This window comes from Macaca thibetana, chromosome 2, assembly GCF_024542745.1.
Source record: "Macaca thibetana thibetana isolate TM-01 chromosome 2, ASM2454274v1, whole genome shotgun sequence".
Taxonomy (NCBI): domain Eukaryota; kingdom Metazoa; phylum Chordata; class Mammalia; order Primates; family Cercopithecidae; genus Macaca; species Macaca thibetana.
The window spans coordinates 119,171,749-119,192,146 of record NC_065579.1 but is presented as its reverse complement, the minus strand read 5'-3'; the positions used below and the strand labels follow the sequence as shown (position 1 = coordinate 119,192,146).

Here is a 20,398-nt window from a genome sequence, read left to right as displayed (position 1 = left end):
TGAAGCTTAAATCTTAAACATATGCAACCCAGCATTGTGAAGAATGTGGTAGTATTGGTTGAATATTAGTAAGCTACCTCTTGTTTTATAAGAAAGCACAGTTATTTCAAGTAAATGTCAGAATAAAAGGGTATTTATTGCTAAAACTAGATGTGTTTTAAAATAACTTTAAACTGAGAATAGTATTTTTAAATAGCCAACAGGTTATTGGAGCAAAGGCTTTGTGATTATTAATAGTTCACATACTTCTAGGCATTAGCTTTCAGTGGCAATCAGATTTTATCGTCTGGAGTTATATTGATTTGTTTGTGTTCGTCAAAAGTACCATATGGAAAACATAGGGAACAAAGTTAATACAACTTAGTTAATTCACAAATAAAAAACTAAATATTGTGACAAAGTTTGTCTACTCATCTGTCAGATATTTCATCAGAGGAACCATCAGAGAAAATTCTAGCATCCACCCACTAACGTAAGGAGAAAATACTCACAAGAAACGGGCAGGAAATGAAAGTTATGTTCTCTTAAAGCACAGCAAGAATCATCTGTTATTTGAACCTAGGAAATTGTCATTTTGTAGGTCAAAAAATGGTAGAATATTAGCAATTCCCTGTGATTCAGTTTAGTAGTCTGCTTGAAATACAATGGCTTTGGATGGTATAAAAGTGATCTTATTCAAAGTTATGCCATGGACACTTGAATCATTACGATTTGTTTCTCCACTTTGACCCTTTGAACCAATGTACCTTTTATTTACAAGTAACAGAGTTTTTCTTATAGGATTTGGTGTCAATATTTAAAGAGAAGAGTGGAGGGTTATTTGTTGGATATTATTTATCCAAAAAGATGGGTTTTTTGGCTTTTGAAGTGGATAACCTACATGGAACAATTTTGAGACTCAAAAATGATCAAAAGCCCATTCCCCCCGCCCCCAACCCAACCCAGGGGGAAAAAATCCTCAATTGTTTCTTATACTGGGCTCATTATCAGGTCATTTATAATCTGTGAAACCCAAATGAAGGACACACCACCATGCTCCAGAAGAAAGTAGAGGTCTTCTTAAGAAGGTAATTATTTTAAACATTAGCTACATTTAAACAAAATGTCTCCATTCAATCTGGGGAATTTCTCCCTTTATCTATAGAATGATGAGTTCATTTATCTCAGCTGATTTTTTGAGGGGCCCTCATCAAATGAATGATGGCATCATGTTTATCCTTGGTGCCAGAGCTAGTCGGGGCCCCAATAGGGAAACAATGGTAAAGTCAAATTGGGTAATTTGAGGAGAAATTACTAAAGGAGTAATTAGCAAAGGTGAGGGCAGGGGGTAGGGACAGCACAAGGGTTAGTGCCGTGCTGTGATGCTAGTAATGGTCAGGGTGCTGTGTGTGTTTCTAAGCCTGAAGGAACAATGGAAGGAAGTGGTTATCAGGAGAGAGAAGGGGAGAGAAGAAAAGAACGGGAGGTAGGTGGAGAAGGCTGTCTGACAATAACTCTCATAACTTTACAGGAAGGGAATTTTTGGAATATGAACTCCAAATTGACTCTATTTCCTCCCTGCATCTCTTGTTGGCTTCCTATTTCTTTGAACCTACTGTTAGGTAGAGGGCATGGGAATTAGTTACTGCAATCCTAAAAGGCCAGCCTCCCAGGGTGCTGGGCAAAGAAGAGAATAGTTACACAGAGCCCAATCAGAGCTTCGAATGCTGTGGTCAACAAGTGGTCACTATGTGTGTAATTAAACAAATCAATTTCATGCTCTTATTAGAAACAGTGTGGGTGTATACAAAGGAGGAGCAGGGAGAGAGAAAGTAACTAGTATTTAGTGAGTATCTGTTATATCCCAGACACCATTTTGGGTAACTCAGTTAATTCTCACAAAGACAACATGCAGTAGATAGGTCACCCTCCTACAGATAAAAACATGAAGGCTAAAATACTTAAATTACTTCTCTGTGGTCATACAGCCAGTAGGTGGCTGAGCTGGGATTCATACCAGGTTGGACTGAATTCAAAGTCCCTGCTGATTTCACCATTGCATGTAATGTGTCCATGCTTGTATATAATTTCAGAGCTGAAGGCTTATGTATGTGAATATTCAGTAAATGCATATATATCATCAATGACAGGGAAACATTTCAGGCCTCAAAGGTCAGAAATGTCTTATTTGTATCAAACTACAAGTCCTCATATTTGTACATTGCTCCCTCTGCCTAGAACGCCCTGTCCCAGCCTCCCCACTTATCCTTCAAGGCCCAACACAGATGTTGTCTTTTCTAAAAACCCTCATTGATGTCTAGATTTTCATAATTAATGGCTTTTCATCTGTGTTTTCCAAATACCTCACTTGAAACACCTAGCACCATTAGGTTTTTATGAGAGTAGGTAGTATATGTTTCTCCTTCCTTAGCCTGGGTAGTAGACATTTATGGATTCTGCCTTCACAGCTTCTATTCCCCCTTCTTTGGGTGTCAGTATCCTGGGTTTCCTTTGGAGAATACCCCTCCCCCCACACCCCATCCCTGTGGTTAGGTTAGAGCTGCCTCTACTCCAACTCCAGGACTGGGCACAGATCCAAGCTTAGCCAGTCAGAGCAACACCTCATCCTGGACTCAGGGATTGGCTCAGGACCGGGACCATGACGCAATCACAGTCAGTCAAGGAGAACCCTGGACTTCTACTGGAATGAACTAGAGAAAGGAGCTGGGGGAGGGGGCAGGGGAGTCTTTTCCTTTTCTTTTTAAAAAATGTCAACTAGAATATATAAAATCTGGAGCCACCACATAGAGAAAGCCTGTGTAGAAGTGAAGCAGACACAGAGGATAGAGGAGTAAAAAGACTGGAAGAGGCCAAATACTGATGACATTTGCTTGAACCATTTGGTTTGGCTAGCACTACCCCAGATTTTCTGAGTACATGAGCTGATACATTTCAATCTTCAGATACTTAAAACCAAAACATCCTAACTATAACTACCTAACAGAGCATCTGTTGTACTGGACATGCTCAGAAAATGTTCCTTAAAGTGATTACACAGAATCCTTGCAGACTGACATCTGCCCATGCGCCAAGGTCCAAAAACTAAAATCAAGTGGATTATCAGGTTTACCCTCTTCCATTTGGTTTTCAGACAGACAGTACTTGAAACATGTTTGCTAAAGACAGACAGAACTTCACATTCTCCTCCAGCACATGACACAGTCAGAGGGAGATGCCTTGTGCTTAAATAATGCATGAGGTAGCAAGGGCCAAGCCTGGTGTATCAAGGTGTTGAAAACTGATGACGAGCCTGCTGCTTTTTTCAACCCATCTGCTAAGTTGCTCCCATGGATTATTTGTCAGTTTCTGTGGAGGAAAATGTTTGGGATACTGACTCTGTAGGAAAAATACAATTGGGATTTTCCTTTCTAGTGTCCTGTTACTGTCCCTTACCCAAATTCATCTGTCCCTGGGCATTCTCCCCCAACAATAGTAGATAACTTTTTGGTGAATCTGAACAGCTCACAATTATTCCCTTTGTTTTCACCTAATCCAAAGCAAGGAACTAACAGAAGCTACGCTTGGAAATTTCGCAGCCCACTGGACCAAGGGTGGAAGCCTGAAGTGAGCTGGGTTATTTTTCCCCAGGAATTTGAAATAAGAGCAGAGATAGAGAACAGAATGGATTCCATCATTCCATGTGGTTGAAGCTCTAACAGATGGCCTGGGGAGCTGTGGGTAGGCATCCTTCCCCACCATGCGGGATGAGGAGCAGAGATTGTGAGTCTGCTGAGACAAAGAAATAAAGCAGATGTGCAGACAGAAGCAGAGATGAAGAGCGTGTACTCCCTGTTCCTGCCATCCCTCGAGTTGCCTATTCTAGCATTTCCTGAGCCCTCGCTGTATTTCTGCTTACACTTCCATTGCAACGTCTCTGCATCTTTACACTAGATCTTCATTTTGTGAGTAAGCTAGATCCTCATTTTGTGAGTAATACAAGTTGATGTCTGTTCTAGGCAATCAAGAAAAAAAAAAAATTAGCCAAAAAATTCTTAAGATGGGAAATCACCCAGGTGAGAAGAAATATCCCAGTTAAGAGAAACAAAACAAAAATTTTCAAGAAGAGTTGGCAACAGTCATTCCAAAACCATTAAAGAGACGTCACTCAACTCTAAGAAGAGAAAAATAAAGCTTTACAGTCGGCCAGCTGTGCAGAACTGAAATAGCATGGACCTACTCCATGAATTCACAGAGTTGCTGAAAGTGAATTCCTTCCTGCAGTCTTCAGCCTTGCAGCTGAGCCATGAAATGTATTCCCAGTTTAAAATTCCTTTCCAAGTACTATCCCATGACTTCACAAAGTTGTCTGCACACAAGAGCAACTCTCAAGCTGAGAGATATCATGTTTGCATCATCGCTGACATATAGGCAAGTATTCAGATGGCCCATTAAGTAAATGCCCCTTACAATTATGGGGCACATCTGGTGGTTTGACAGCCTTTCTCTGCCTCTATAAGTTGGAAATCCCCAGCCTGGCTCATTAAGGAGAAACAGGCACGATTATTGTGTCAAAACACATTAGCGTATTTTATTCTGCCATTGCAGTTGCTTATTGGCATTTGATGAAGCTAAAGAGATTTCAGGTTATGAAACCTGTGTTTCCTGCTTGTCTTTGTTTCGAAATTATATGTGGGATGATGTGGAAGAGGAACGTCAGTTAAGCTTCTGGACAATCTCCCCAACCCACAAATGAATTGACATTCTTATCAAAAAATCTGTCCTTGCTCCCTTTTTCTTGTGTTTGCTGAGCAAATGAGGTATTGGAAACAACAGAAAACATGTCCCCTTTTCTCCTCCAAAAAAAAAAGATGACCTTTCCCTTACTTTAATTGTAAGATGATTATCTGTATTATTTGACATCATTTTGAAATATCTGGATAAAAGTGCAAACAACACATTAATGAATTCTACAGATGATACAAAATTAGGAAATGCTGTTTTTCTTATTAATGACAACAATATATCAGGCAGCCATACCCAACAATAGCATCTGTGAGAGGGAAGGATGGAGTAGAGAAAGTCACATTTGCGACAAAGGCAAAAAGAGCCATGCAAAATTAAAATTAAAATATAAAACCCAGATGTGGTGTGAGTAGTGGACAGGTGAGCCTTGAAATCTTGTCAAACTAATGTGGCCATGTAGTGGATGGACACTTAGAGAGCTGCGTGCCCTGGGGACTGAGAGCTGAACTATTTTTAGTTCCACAAGTAGAGGCATTGTGTCTCAGAACAGATAGTCTTTTCTTCCAGAACTTTAATAAGACCGCACCTGGCATAGGGTGTTCAGTTCTGGAATAGCACCACATGATGTACAAAAAAAAAAAAAAAAAAGTCTCATATGTAAGATTTCAGGCTTTCTTTTTCTAGACAGTAATGTAGCCACTTTTTTTTTTTTTTTTTTTTTTTTTTTTTTAGTAATTCCTAGCAGTATATTGGCTGTTTTTATTAATTTGGTTCATCCTTGAGAGTATGAATAAAACGGAAAAACTGGATGCCTAATAAGCACCCCAAAATGAACACATTTAAATCTAAGCTCTGGTCACCTCTCTGATACCTCCACTGAAACCTGCCCTTTCCTCAGTCTTCCTGGCCTTGGTTCTTGGATTCCATCCCTCCAGTTACCCAGGCTTTAGAATAATCCTAGACTTCATTGTTTTTCTCAAACCCCAAATCCCATATATCAGCAAATCTTGGTGGTTCTAGTTTCAAAACAGATCCAGAATCTAACCATGTCTCACAATCTCCACTGCTACCACACTGATCACCAGGATCCCTCTGATCACGTCACTTCTCAAAAGTCTCCAGTGGCTTCCAAATCAGGGTGTCCAGGCCAATACGATGCAGTGTGGCACTTCATTCCTCTTAGATCACATCTTCTACACTTGCCTTGCCCACTCAACTCAACCATACTAACACGCCAGGCAGAATCTGGTTATGTCTTTATAGATGTGATTCCCTGTTCTTAGAATTCTCTCACCTAGATATCCACATTGTTCACTCCCTCAGGTCTTTACTCCAAAATCATCTCTGTAGTGAGGCATTTCCTGACTGGGAAGGGAAACTGCAGCCCACATTCACGCCCCGGGCCTTCTCCCCTCTTCCCTGCTTTATCTTTCTTCATTGTCCTTCTTATCAGCCAACACACTATATATTTTGCTTATTTATTCATTGTTTGTCTCTCCCATGATATACACAACCAGAATATGCATTCCTGTTGTTTGCCTTTGTCTGTTTCATTCCCACACCTAGAACCGTGCCAATTGCACAGAAGGGGCTCTGTAAATATTTGCTTGGAAAGCTGAATGCAACTGGATGCCTGTTGTTAACGTTCATAATCAAAATACTTGATCAGAGTGAGCAAATTCTAAAAAGTATCTAAGTTCAAATCCAAAGGGCAAATCTATGGCAGAGCTAGGAATAATTTCAAAGTAACTTCCTTTGTCCATACAATGCAAGTACACTGCTTTCAGAGGCTAAATAGAGTTTTCTATACTGGCATCACCTCTAGCTAGAATATTGACGTGAAATTTGTTTAATCAGAGGGAATATATTTACAGAAGCATGTAATAGCTAAGGTAAATAGGCTTTTAAAAATATCAGAAATGGGTCAGACACAGTGGCTCACACCTGTAATCCCAGCAGTTTGGGAGGCTGAGGCAGGTGGATCACCTGAGGTCAGGAAGTTGAGACCAGCCTGGCCAATGTTGTGAAACCCCATCGCTACTAAAAATACAAAAATTAACTAGGCATGATGGTGCATGCCTGTAACCCCAGCTATTTGGGACGCTGAGGCAGGAGAATCGCTTGAACCCGGGAGTCGGAGGTTGCGGTAAGCCAAGATTGTGTCACTGCACTCCAGCCTGGGCTGGAATCTCAAAAAAACAAAACAAAACAAAAAAACCTCAGAAATATGGACAGCAAAGCTTGGAAAAGTGAATCTAGTGGAAAGAACACTCACTCACAAATTAGACAAGAGCTGACTGATCTGTGCCCACTTGTTCATCATTCGTAATACCCCTAGAATGTAGGAACTATTGTTTCTATATTCCTTATACAACCAGTGCAGACAAAGTGGGAATAATTTGCCCAAGGTCCAACATCTCTTCCTATATGCCCATCAATGACAGAGTGGATAAAGAAAATATGGTACACATACACCATGGACTACTATGCAGTGATAAAGAAAAATGAGATCATGTCTTTTGCAGGAACATGGGATGGATGGAGCTGGAGGTCATTATCCTTATCAAACTAACCCAGGAACAGAAAACCAAATACGCATGTTCTCACTTATAAGTGGGAGCTAAATGATGAGAACTCGTGAATAGAAAGAAGGAAACAACAGACACTGGGCCTACTTGCGGGTGGAGGGTGGGCGGAGGTAGAGGAGCAAAAAAAATAACCACTGGGTAATAGGCTTAGTACCTGGGTAACAAAATAGTCTGTACAACAAATCTCCATCACATGAGTTTATTATCTACATAACAAACCTGCACATGTTCCACTAAATGTGAAATAAAAGTTAAAAAAACCCAAACCCACAGATAATAGGATATACCCCAGCAGGCCTGGCTCCAAAGCCCATGTTCTCATGCACTAGGTAGGATCCTCAAACTTTTTGCTCTCAGAAACTCCTTACACTCCAAAAAGTATTGAGGACCCCAAAGAGCTTTATATGTAATATACTTCTTTTATTATTATTATTATTATTATACTTTAAGTTCTAGGGTACATGTGCATAATGTGCAGGTTTGTTACATATGTATACTTGTGCCATGTTGCTGTGCTGCACCCATCAACTCGTCAGCACCCAACAACTCGTCATTTACATCAGGTATAACTCCCAATGCATATTTACTGTATTCAAACTTAAAACTAAGAAGTTTAAAAATATTTATTCACTCAAAAATAACAATAAACTCCTATGTTAACATAAATAGCACATTTTTAAGAGAAATAATTATATTCTCCAAAATAAGGCATTTGGTATACAGAGTAGTGCTGTTTTACATTTAACATCTGTATTACTAGAAGACAGCTTGATGATCGTATCTGCTCTGCCTTCAATCTGTTGTGATACATGGTTTTGATTGAAGTAGATGAAGAAGATCCAACTTCACATAGAGACATAATTGGAACAGAGGAGAACTGTTTAGTAGCTTTTTTAGATCAATGTAGCTGTTCTTCTTTAATAGTACACAAAACTTGAAGAGTGATATTTCATAAAGGTTAGTTGTAATGTGGAATCTAAAACCATGTCAATGAACTTTCCATACCCAAAATCCATGGGTCCATTTTGTATTTTCAGCAGTTCTTTTACCCATGCATGATTTTTAAACATTATACAATGGACATATGGAGGCTCTTGGTTCACTGAGCTTTACGAATCTTCAACCCTCCCAACCAATTTTTTTTAAACCAGTCTGTTAACGTCAACACTACTCTCATTTTAAAAGGGCATCAAGAACTAGGAAGCTGACAAGCTCATAGTAGCAGATCCAAGTTTTCCAAAATTCTAATTTTGGAAAAGCTTGAAAAGCTCTCATGATATTATTGGCAACAATTACTTCTGGGGTATCATCCTAGAGGCCTTTATGATAATTGATCTATCATGTATTTCCAGGCATTAGTTTCCAGTTGCAGTTATCTTTTTATTTTCTGAAACTTTATCTGTGTGAGTGTTTTTATGAGAAATCCTTGGCTGGGCCTGGCGGCTCATACCTGTAATCTCAGCACTCTGGGAGACCGAGGCTAAAGGATCACTGGAGCCCAGGAGTTAGAGATCAACCTAGGCAACATAGAGAAACCCTGTCTCTACAAAAAAAAAATGCAAAAGCAAATTAGCCAGATGTAGTGGTGCACACCTGTAGTCCCAGCTACTTGGTAATCTGAGAGGTGGAGGATCACCTGAGCCTGGGAGGTGGCGGTTGCAGTGAGCCAGGATTGCACCACTGTACTCTAACCTGGGTGACACAGTGAGACCCTGCCTCAAAAAAAAAAATCATATATCTAGGGAAAAAGCTAGTTCAACTTACACAGTTAACATCACTAATAAAACATTATTTTGCTAAAGCACTGACAGCTTTACTCACCATTGCTTTTGAGTCATCATTACAAATGTCAACACAATTTTAAAAAGGTAAATAACATCTTAGTGTTAGTATGAGAATAGTTTTGACGACCTGTCCCCTGAAAAGGCCTGCAGACTACACTTCGAGAACTGTTGCACTACGCTAAACGACCTCTCAAACCCATGCCCTATCTCTTACAAATTTTGCCACTTTACCTTCTCCAAGTTTCATTGCCCCACCAGTAAAATGCAGATATTAATATATAACTCTGATCTTGCAAAATAATCATTTGTTAAGCCTTAGCAAAGTATGTAGCAGACAGAAAGTGCTTGAAAAGTGGTCACTGTCATGACCACTGTCCAAATCCCTGGCAAGTTACTGGCAAAGCTAGGGCCCAAAGTCATGTTTCCTTATTCCTGCCCAGAGCCTTTGCTGCTACATCACACCAGCAGGAGCAGAACAGTTCCCAATATGGCTGCTGTTAAAACAAGAAGCTAAGAAGCTGATACAGTTGATTCAACAGTCTTTCTGGTTAAAGTCCTGGATGATAACTTGAAACAGTTAAGTGGTTCTGTGTTTGGGTCATGAATTTGCTATGTGCTAGCTGTGTGACCTTGTGCAAGCTCTCTGAGCCTCAGGTCTCTCCACTATAACATTGGATATTAGGAGGTTGCTGTGAGAATTAAATGAGATAATGGACAGATATATACCTAGTACTGGCCCAGAGGAAATGTTCAAATCATGGCTAGCTGCTCACTATGATGATAATAATGACTACTGTTATTATCTTCATAGCGAATACCTTTCCTCGGGGAAACCTTTTCCAGCCATCTAATGAAGGCACCTATTTTAAGATCTCATAGCACCTGTACCCCTTCTTCATTAGATTTACTACAGCTGAAAAATTGTAATATATGATTATTTGATTAAAGTTTGTCATACATACTAGGCTCCAAGCTCAATAAAGACAGGCACAAGGTCTGTCTGCTCACCATTTTATCCCCAACATCTGGCATATTGCCCAGCACAAAGCAGGTTTCAATAAATACCTATTAAAGGAAAAACTAAAATAATTAATTTACTAGATTGGCAAAGCATAGCTTTACGCCACTATATAATTTATCTGAACTTCCTCCAGCACTTGTCACTCAAAGTGATCTGTGGACCAGTAATAGTACCCTAACCCGGAAGCTTGTTGGAAATGCAGAATATACAGACCAACAGAGTCAAAGTGTGCATTTTAACAAAATCCCAGGTAATTCATATGCTCATTAGAGTTTCCGAAGTACTAACCCTTGACTGCTCTTCACTAATGTTAAGAGAATGAAAGAGAGAGAGAAAGGAAAAGAAAGAAAGAGAAAGAAAGAAAGAAAACCATCAAATTTTCTGAGTAAAACAGCACTCACTTCCAAAATTCCAGGTCTCATTCTATTCCTAATACAAATACTAGTACAAACATTACCATTTCTAAAAACCAGCTGCATTTTTTTCTCAGCCCCGGCCAGGCTGCTCTTATTTTCTATTCACATATGATTATTTTCCAGAGACTATTTTGGCCTCAGTTGAATAATTTATTTCAGAAACTTTACATCCAAAAATATTCTCTGGAGGAGACAGAAACACCATCTGTGCCTCATCCTAGAAAAACAGCCCCAAACCATGAAGTAGGGGTGTCATTTTAGAGTTGCAAAATTTGAATTCCTGTTTGTCCACCACAACCTCAGAAAGAAGACAGAAAAATACAGCAAAACCCCTTCTCCTATTATAACACCAAACCAGAGCTCCAACAGCCCAAAGAGATTTATAAAAATATGCATGTTATCCATTTGACCCTTGGAAAAATTATAGTCTAGCTTTCTAATGAAAAAGTTATTATTTTTAGGATTTATTCCCATGTGTGAATGGTAAAGCACATCTATCATTGGATAATAATATACAAGAACTTCAAGGGTTCTGAAGAATGGTTCATTTTCCTGTGTTCTATCTTACATAATCTGTGGGGCCTGACTTCAAAATTCCCTTTGCTGCAGTGTCCTCTCCTCCAAAGGGTAGAAAGGTGCCTGGCCAGAAGCAAAACACTTCACTGGATCCGGTACTCCCTCCCATCACTGCATTGGCCTGGTAAGACCTGAGTCGGAGAGTTGATGATGAGCAAATGGCACTTGAATTTATTGCTGCACATTCCCCCACAGCTTCTTGCTTGCCTGGGACTCTTGTTTCTCTGACTCTCTTCCTTCTATCTCCTACAGATGTGGGAAACCTGCTTTGAGAAATAAAGCTGCTGCTGAATCTATAGAATTAGCTTCCATAGAGTCAACTCCTATGTGGGTGTCCCCTGTGGTCATGGAGCTCCCACCCATAACTTTTTACGTGTGTTCTCATTCTCCCAGGGTCACAGGCATAGACATTTGTTGAGAAGATCATGATGGAAGTTAGGATACAAGATAGAGACCCAAACTGAAATCAGAGCTGTCCTGATGGTCTAGTCTAAGCAGGTGAGCCAAGGGGCCCAAGGGGCCTTTTCTCCATCTGTAGACACATCAAACAGAATATCACTGATTGGTTGGAAGAGGGCAGTTACCAGCCACCTCATTGTAATGTAAAGAAATTGGACTTTGGAATCACATACCTCAGAATTTGAATCCTGGTTCTCATGCTTGCTAGCTATGCTTCTTTAGCAAAATTGTATTTTATAATCTGAGCCAGGTTTTCCTCATTAAAAAAAAAAAATAGGTATATAATATCCCTTCATGGGGTTTTGTATGGATTAAAGGAGATTCTGTGACATAATGCATGTGGCATGCAGGCAACTCTCAAGAAGGGTTGGTTGTCCTTCCTCTCTCCTTTTCCCTTCTCTGCTGAGGGTACCATGATATATTTTCCTGGCCCCTGAAAATGCTGATTGGAAAAGAAAAGAAGAAATGGGGGAGGAGCACAGGAAAAGCAGAAAAGGAAAAGAAGAAACTTCGAGCTAGTACTTATCTGCAAGCACAACTTAAAAAAACTTGACTGTCAAAGTAGCTATTGTCCTTGAAGTAGTGTTTAAAGAGAATGTTCTTTTCAACATAAAATCTACCATAGGCTTGTTTATTATTTAATGTTTTCCTCATTATCTCCCCAATAATTTGAGCATTATTCACATTTTAAAAGCCAGGGTTGCCTCTCCTACATAATTCGATTGAAATAAACTCTCTTTTCTGGTAGCCAGACGTGTCATTATTGGTCCTAACCAGAGTTCAAGAAGAGGATGACCGTAGCTCACAGTCAAAACTTTGAGTCTTGCTCCAGTGGCACTGGGGCCCGTCCCAGTAAGCCACCTCCTTGCCATCACACTCAGGCTGCTTTATCAGAGAAACAAGGTCAAGAAGAGGGAAACACTTGGAAAGATTGATGGGGAGCCAGAAAAGGAGGCTTAATCCATGGAGTTCTTGGCGCCAGTCATCACAGACAATCTCTAAATTGTAGCCAAGAGAGAATACCAGTCTCAAGATGTCTGTCGGCCTTGCTTCTACAGAGTGGTGTTTCAGAAACTAAAAGTCTAAGCTGACAGGAAGGGAATCCTCCTACAGTCCTTTGGTGCACTGTTGATGAATGAAGTTGGTTTGCCTGGTGAGGGCAAGAGGGGTGAGCTATGTAGACTGAAAAACAAAATGGAAAGTTAAGTGTAGTTTAGCAGCTACAAGAATCATCCACAGGCTATTATAGATGCTCGCTGACTTTGGCATCATTCTATTCCAGAAGTCCTAACCATCTGGAATGTTACGCTAGTTAAAACATTTCTGTGAACACTTCAGTTGTTTTAGTATGATCACACCACCGCCAGCAGGCTCATCATACTTTAATTTTATTGAAAATAGCAAGACCTGTTGATTTACATAACTTTTCATCCTGAGCCACAGTTTAGTCTCCTTCTAGGTTTTCTAACCCGGTGGCTTAAACCTATGGCTGGACATTGGAATCACCTGGGGATCCCATGCCCAAGCCATTACTCATGTTAATTATTAATGTATCTGACTTTTGGGGCAAGACACGGGCATCAGGATTTGTTTTTAAAGCTTCCCAGGTGATTCTCATGTGAAACCAAGTTTGCAAACCAGAGTCATAGTTTAAAGATGTTGAGAGTGGATGGGGGAGTGAACAGACCTAATACAACCAAGAAATAGGCAGCGTTCTCAATATTGATCACCCTCTTACTGGACAAATTAGGGAGGCAATACAAAAGTTCTCTGCACCTTTTTGCATGTTTTATGAAACATTTTATGTAAAGTCAGATTTGCTTAGGGTGAGTGACAAGTTCTACAAGAAGTATAGTATATCTGTCCAGAACTCTGATCTTTTTAAAAAAACTTTTATACTTATGCCCACGTTCTCTGTATCAGGCACAATACAAGTTGCTAAGGATGCGATGATGATGATGATGATGAAACATGGAGCTAAATATTATTAGCATTTCCCTGCGATGTGTGAGATTTGAAGAGGTTCAATAATTTGCCCAAGGTTACACAGCTAGTATATGTCAGTGGGGGAGGCTTTAAGCCAGGGATTTGAAATCTCACTTAGCATGTAATGATGACTTAGGCAAATATGGCACTGTCCCACTTTTTAATCAGAGTTTATTATTCTATTTTGGCATCACCAGAATTAATCCAATGGTAGGCCTGTGATATTTTGTATAAAATATTTGCTGAATTAGATATTTTCTCACCCTCTCAGCCTAGTATGGAAAACAGACACATACATGATGATTATAACATAATGTATCAATGGATGCCCAAAGTATTATCAGAGGAGAAATAAAGGGGCAGTTAATTCTGCTTAAGCAGAGAGGATGGTGTCAGAGGAGGCTTACAAATAGGAGCGTGGTTTTTGAAAGGCTTTAAAGACTAAATAGGAGTCAGCCAGATACAGAAGGAGGAAGGATGCTGAATGGAAAGAACAGAAAGAGCAAATACACAAGAAAGAAAGTGAGAGGCACACTGGAGAAATGATCAGCCTGTATCAGTCGTAAACTAAGTGTACATTGGAATCGCTTGGAGGCTTGTTATAAACACAGGTTGCTGGGCCAAATCTCTGAGGCTTCAGATTTAGTAGGGCTGTGTGAGACTAAGAATTTGCATTTCTAATGAATTTTCAGGTGCAGCTGATGCTTCTTGTCCAGGGACCCACTTTGTTGGGAGCCTCTGGTGTATATGAGCATCATCTGGAAAGCCCCACAGCTTTTGTGTGTATGAGAGGCATGCCAACGTCAGCAAGACTTGCACCAAAAGCAAATCCCCCGAAGAGATGAGGATCTCCTTTTCCTGCAAGGAGTGGAGGTTAAATTTTACTGTTGGTTTTGGGAGCAATTCATACTGAAGCTGTCCAGTGGGAGGAAACGGAAAAACCACAACTTGGGACTGAAACAAGGGAAACTGGGATTTTATCGCATCTCTGCCCCATCAGTGCCCCTATTCACAGGCTAGTGGGGCCTGAGGCTAAGGAGCTGAAACACACTAGCTCTTTGTTGAACCACTGAGTGTTTGTGGCACTTTTTGCAGGGAAGATGGCATTTTTCACAGCTCTTCCTCCATTTTTGGCCCCGTGGGTGCTGACCACAGGTGAGTTCCTGTGTTAATCACCAAAGTGATCTGTTGACCATCAGTGTCCAGCCATGAGGGATGAGGGGATGTGTCGAGAATGTTTTCATGCAGAGAATGAAGAGGGTAGAGGAATGTCAGGCTAAGTTGGGTGGGACTGGGACAGATGACACCCTTGTGAAATTCTTTTTTCCCCCGCTTCTAACTCAATTACCATGCTTTGCTTCTCTCATTTTCCAGGATAGAAAAACCTAGGATGCATCTGCCATTGTTTTCCAAACCCTTTAAATGGGATGAGCAACTTGGAAAGGTCAGCCTCCAAGAATGCTATCTATTTCTCTCTCTCCACCCCACCCACCTAGGACAGACAAAACCAGATCTGGAGGTCATATTTGTCCAATAATTGAGAAGCAAGTGGCATCTAGCTCCAATACTCTCTGTCTTCACTGGGTTGCTTTGCCAGCTGACAGCCATCAGCTGTGTGTGTTACATTCCAGACAGGGACCCCTCTAAGCCCCACTATAACTGCCAGGGAGTAACATAGGAGAGTGGGAATCGCCTACCAGAGGCAGGGAAAGGAAACAAAATCATGAAGTTTGGATTCTGTGTTCCAGCTTTGTTTTCTTCATAATGCAGTTCCCTATGACTGCATTGCAATCTTCTGGAATACTTCTAGAAACCCACTTAGTAGTCTGTGGAGTTACTTGGCCAATATGGTCCTGGAGATAGTCACATGTCAAGGTTTTACTTGTCCTCCTGTTGAGCGGGAAGCAGGGAGACAGAATCATCACCCAAAAGGCAAATATTCCCTAACACAGGGTGAGCATGGTACTGGGGTTTGCACTGGAGGCCTGTGCTCCATTTCTCTGGAGGATGGGATCTTTACTATCAGGATTATTGATGAGATTCTAGCTTCCTTTCCAGAGATGAAGTATTTTTGTCATCATGTCTATTATTCCTCACAAGAACCCAATTAGAAGAGATTGCCTCAACAGAGGAGGCTGATTAAATTCACAGATTTATTGCAATACCACTTTGGGAGTTGTGGAAAATCAGTTTCACTGCTAAGCTGCCTTCCTTTAAAAAAAAATCAAGCTGTGAGCCTGCACCTTTAATTATCCATCTATAACAGAACACAAAATACCCATAACCTTGCAAGCAGCTTACTCTTCCCCCAGAGAGGCTCAGAATGCTTCTTCCAGGCTCATAGTACCTCCCCAAGGGGCAGGTGATGGCTTCTATGTTCATGGGACACAAGGGGAAATTTTGACCCGGCAGTAGGGTAGAGAAGACAGAGGCCTGCTGCCTGTTGACTAAAGAAAAAAGTCAAGCTTTGAAAGAATTAGAGTTAGTTACATTCAGAAGTCTTATAAGGACTATAGACTGAGCCTGGGTATTAATTCATTTCATAATAGGGCAATATTTCAATTCATAGTTTACATATAGGGGGTGAATATTCAGTATGTGCAAAATCGCAGCAAGGTTTGGGTGTGAGAGGACATCTGGGTAGAGATTACAGAAGCATAATTACTGACTTGGCTGGATGTTATCTTGAGTGTAAAAAAAGGCAAGGACTAGGGCCCTTTACCTCTTAAAGAGTATAGTGACTCCGGCAAAAGACATTGTGGGTGTGTGGGTTTTGTCTTCAGAGCATCCCTCCGGAGAGCTGCATGTTGTCAGAGTTAAGGCTTTATGAAATTATGCTGGAAAGCAGAAATGACCAAACATAGATTCTTACATTTGCTATTTTGTCTCACACCTGGAGACGGGTCAAAAAAGAAGACTTTCCTTTGCAAAGTTTGCAACCAACTTGGGCAAGGAGTCTTTGTGTTAGTTGGGTCCCAGAAAAGCTGCTGTCAAGTAGCAATGATATAAATGTAATCTGATTCTCCATAGAAATGAGGACTGTACTGATGCTGCAATCAATCCTGACCCCAAACCTCTTGCTCCAAAGTTACAGGAGCAGCCACAAGCACCACTTTCAATCTTCTAATTTTATATTCAAGATAGTTCCTTTTCCCCCAAAGTCTTCTGTTTCTTTAAAGCAGCATTTCCCACACTGTTTTTAGCAGAATCTTAACCTCCCAGGGTGTTCTGGAGGAAAAAACAAGGTTTCATGGAGATAAATTTTGCATAGTACTGTATGCTCTATACCCCTTTGTTCAAGATCCTTACTAACATACGAAAGATAAGAGCTAACTCTCAATGAAAATCTACCTGAAGCCAAACACTAAGTACTTTTTATATGTTTTATGTCATTATATCTTCAAAAAATAATACTCTGAGAAACGTATTAATTTATCCCATTTTACACATGTGGAAATTGAGGTTTGGCGTGGTTAACTGAGTTGTCCAGTTAAAAGTACAAAGGCAAAAGGTGGAGCCAGGTTTGAAATCTACTCTCATTCCCAAGTCTGTGCTCTTAATCTCTAAGCTTTATCTTCTTCCCACTAACTATACAGACACTTTCTTATATTGCTGTTAATGTCTTTTTCATTACTGCTTCTTTACACACAAATGAGTCCATTCCTAACTGTAGCAGTTAGTCATCTTTTGTTTATCTTTTATTTTTTTTTTCATGTCATTACATGGGCCAGCTCAGTATCATTTTAGGTAGTATCTTCCCTTAACATCAGGTGTTTCCATTCCTATCTTATTCGTGTAACTGCTTCAAGCATGCTTTAGTGGATTTTCATCTGTATCTTTGACAGTTTATGGATAAACAGAGATGTAAGGAAGACAGGATGTGACTGAGTTTATTTACCCTGCCTTTGGCAAAGGAGGCTTTGTTCAGTAAATGAAAGTCAGTAAAAAGTAAAAGTAGGATAAAAAGTGATGCCAAGGGTATATAGCTAGTTCTCCATGTTATGTAGGATATGGATTTCTTCCACTACTGAGGTCTTTGTAATTAGTAGATAAGTCATTTTATTGGAAGTGAGAGGTAGGATAAAGAGAGGGAGAGAGAGAAAGTGATTTTGTAACCTTCAGTTTTATCTGAAAGTAATTGTTCACTAAACTTGGAAACCGTGTTGACCACTAATGACCTTACCAAAGCATATACTTGCTCAGGAAATGGGCTGTTTGAGAGGGGATAAGAGAAGAACGTGAGTTATTAGCAGTAGCCCTGTCTCAGCAGGGGCAGGGCCAAAAGGAAAAGGTACTAGAAGTGCTATCTTTGGTTCCATTAGATTGCACACGGTTCCTAATCTCCCCCATCATGCTTGACCCTAACTAAGTCAGCTTCCGTCTACAGCTCTGTGTTCTTTGTGTTCTTTGAGAGCCCACGTATGATAAGATTGACCCTCTCCTTCCCCGCTTGATCAGTCGGGACTAATTTAATGAGCATCTACACTGTCCTTCATATGCAGGCCAAATGTCTTGTGTGGCTTGCATCATGTTTGAGGAAGTGTTTTGTGGCTGAGATTGTGCTTAATGCTCTCTAGGGATGACTGATCTCCTTCCATCTTCCCGACGGTCTTACCACATAGAGCCTGTTATGAGCTATGCTTTAGGAAAGAGTCCACTGAGTCTGAGAGAGGAGAAATGACCTGAAGGACACTCAGCTAGTACGGTGTAAGCAGGGACACCAACCTCACTCCTTTGATTCTGAAGCCTGCACCCTTTATGACTATCGCATATCCCTGCCTCCCACATTACACGATACGTGAGTGAGTGGAAGCTCCTCCACTGCCATCCCATTCTTCCTGCAGGGTATTCTGTTTTGGAAATGTTAAAAAAAAAAAAAAAAAAAAAAAAAAAAAAAGGAAAAAAAAAATGTTTGACTCATGTATTAAGAGCAAATGTTATTACTAACTAGGTAAGTGGGACCTCCAGTGCTGCTAGGAAAAAACTAAATCAATCAGGAAATCATTAATTTTGGAGGAAACACTAATTATAGGAATATAAATTCTGGGTAAAATTGCCAAGAACACCAATGTTGCCTGCAGCCCAAGTAGACTTTCTCGAGTTTTAGGCTGTGATTGAGATACTAGAATTCACTTTTATTTCTCTAGCTTTGCAAAAGGTACTTGGAACTGGTCTGAAATGTCATTTAATTCTCTCAGTGCATACAGTAAGCCACCTTTTAAAACACAGGTAACCTCTCATAATCAGGAAAATACCCATAAAGGAGGGGATGAGGGGTGGGGACAACTATACTGCCGTTTTTTTTGTTTGTTTGTTCGTTTGTTTTGTTTTGTTTTGTTTTTCTAAGGCAGGATCTCACTCTGTCACCCAGGCTGGAGTGCAGTGGCACAATCATGGCTCACTACAGCCTCTAGCTCCTAGGCTCAAGCAATCCTCCCACCGCAGCCTCCTGAGTAGCTGGGACTACAGGCACACACTACCATTTCCAGCTAATTTTTGTATTTTTTAAGGAGACAGGGTTTTGCCATGTTACCCAGGCTGGTCTCAAACTCCTGGGCTCAAGTGATCCACCTGCCTCAGCCTCCCAAAATGCTGGGACTACAGGCATTGAGCCACTGCACCTGGACTATACCACTTTCTTACATTAAACACTTTGAAAATTAAGCAGGAGCTAAGCAGCAACAGAAAGAAATGAACTATTGAGACACACAAAGTCATGGAGGAAAGTTCAATGTATATTGCTATGTGAAAGACATCCATCTAAAAAGGCTATGTGCTGTATGACCCAACTACCTCACATGCTGAAAAAGGCAAAACTGGAGAGAGTAAAAAGATCAGTGGTTCCCCGGGGGGTGGGAGGGAGGGATGAACAGGAGGAACACAGGAGATTTTTAGGGTGGTGAGATTCTTCTGTATTGTACTATAATGGAGGATACAGGTTATCATATATTTGACAAAACCCATAGAATGTACAAGCAAAGAGTGAACCCTAATATAAACTGTGCACTTTAGTTAATATCATATAGCTGTTGGCTCATCAGTTGTAGCAAATGTATGGAAACAGAGTTGAAAGGGTTGAGAGCGAAGATGGGAACTCTCTGTACTTTCCCTTCAATTTTTCTCTGAACCTGTAACTGCTCAAAAAATAAAAGTCTTAGTTTAAAAAAAAAAAAGGCCGAAGAGAAGCACATTATTTCGCAGCATCATAGCATCTCTCTAGATGATAGTCTCCTTGTTGTGGGGGAAAGATCCTCTCAACACATTATAACAACTCATTGCTCTGATTGTGACAACCAAGGAATATACGAAAGGCCAATTTAAACATGTCAGCGGGTTCGAAGGACAAAGCGACTTTGTGTCACAATAGAATTCATCCCTTGGAACGTGGAGATGGCAGGAGATAAAACAATACTCTTTATCACCGGCAGATTAACCGGCAAGGACATGTTCTTTCTGTTTATCCTATAGGCTCCAAAGGACAATGAGCCTTTTGTCTTTACACCTGTTGCAGGGAAGGAGCCTAGGACAGAGGTGTGGTGGGGTTTATGTGAGGCCATGCAGTTCAGGTTTCTTACCTGCATCTCTGATGGTACACCCTGTTTCACAAAGGAACTTGGAGACTGAGGGAAAGGAGCAGGTCCAGGTGTTGCTTGAGGAGAAAGTGAAAATATACAAATCCTTGTTGGAGAGAAATATAGCAAAGCTGCGTCATGCTTCGGCTTTCAGCCAGACATCAGAGTTTTTTGGGGGTCTTGCTCTTCCTTATCCTCAGCTTCTCACTCAGCACATGGTAAAGGCTGGACAGAGGCTTGCTGAATGAATGAACCTCGAGGACTTTGCTGTAAG

At 40.6% G+C, this 20,398-nt stretch overlaps 1 protein-coding gene and 1 long non-coding RNA gene across 11 annotated transcripts in view; one reads left to right on the top strand and one right to left on the bottom strand.

The window, feature by feature from the left end:
* PSMD6 (proteasome 26S subunit, non-ATPase 6) overlaps positions 1 to 20,398 on the top strand; it is a 1,096,682-nt gene that overhangs the window by 289,721 nt on the left and 786,563 nt on the right. The gene's annotated exons all lie outside the window — the stretch shown is intronic.
* Positions 1 to 20,398, bottom strand: part of LOC126948844 (uncharacterized) — a 347,273-nt gene that overhangs the window by 211,966 nt on the left and 114,909 nt on the right. For all 10 annotated transcript variants that reach the window (XR_007723532.1, XR_007723535.1, XR_007723531.1 and 7 more), the window contains exon 2: positions 20,128 to 20,391. This is a non-coding gene — a long non-coding RNA (uncharacterized LOC126948844). The remainder of the gene's footprint in view (positions 1 to 20,127; positions 20,392 to 20,398) is intronic.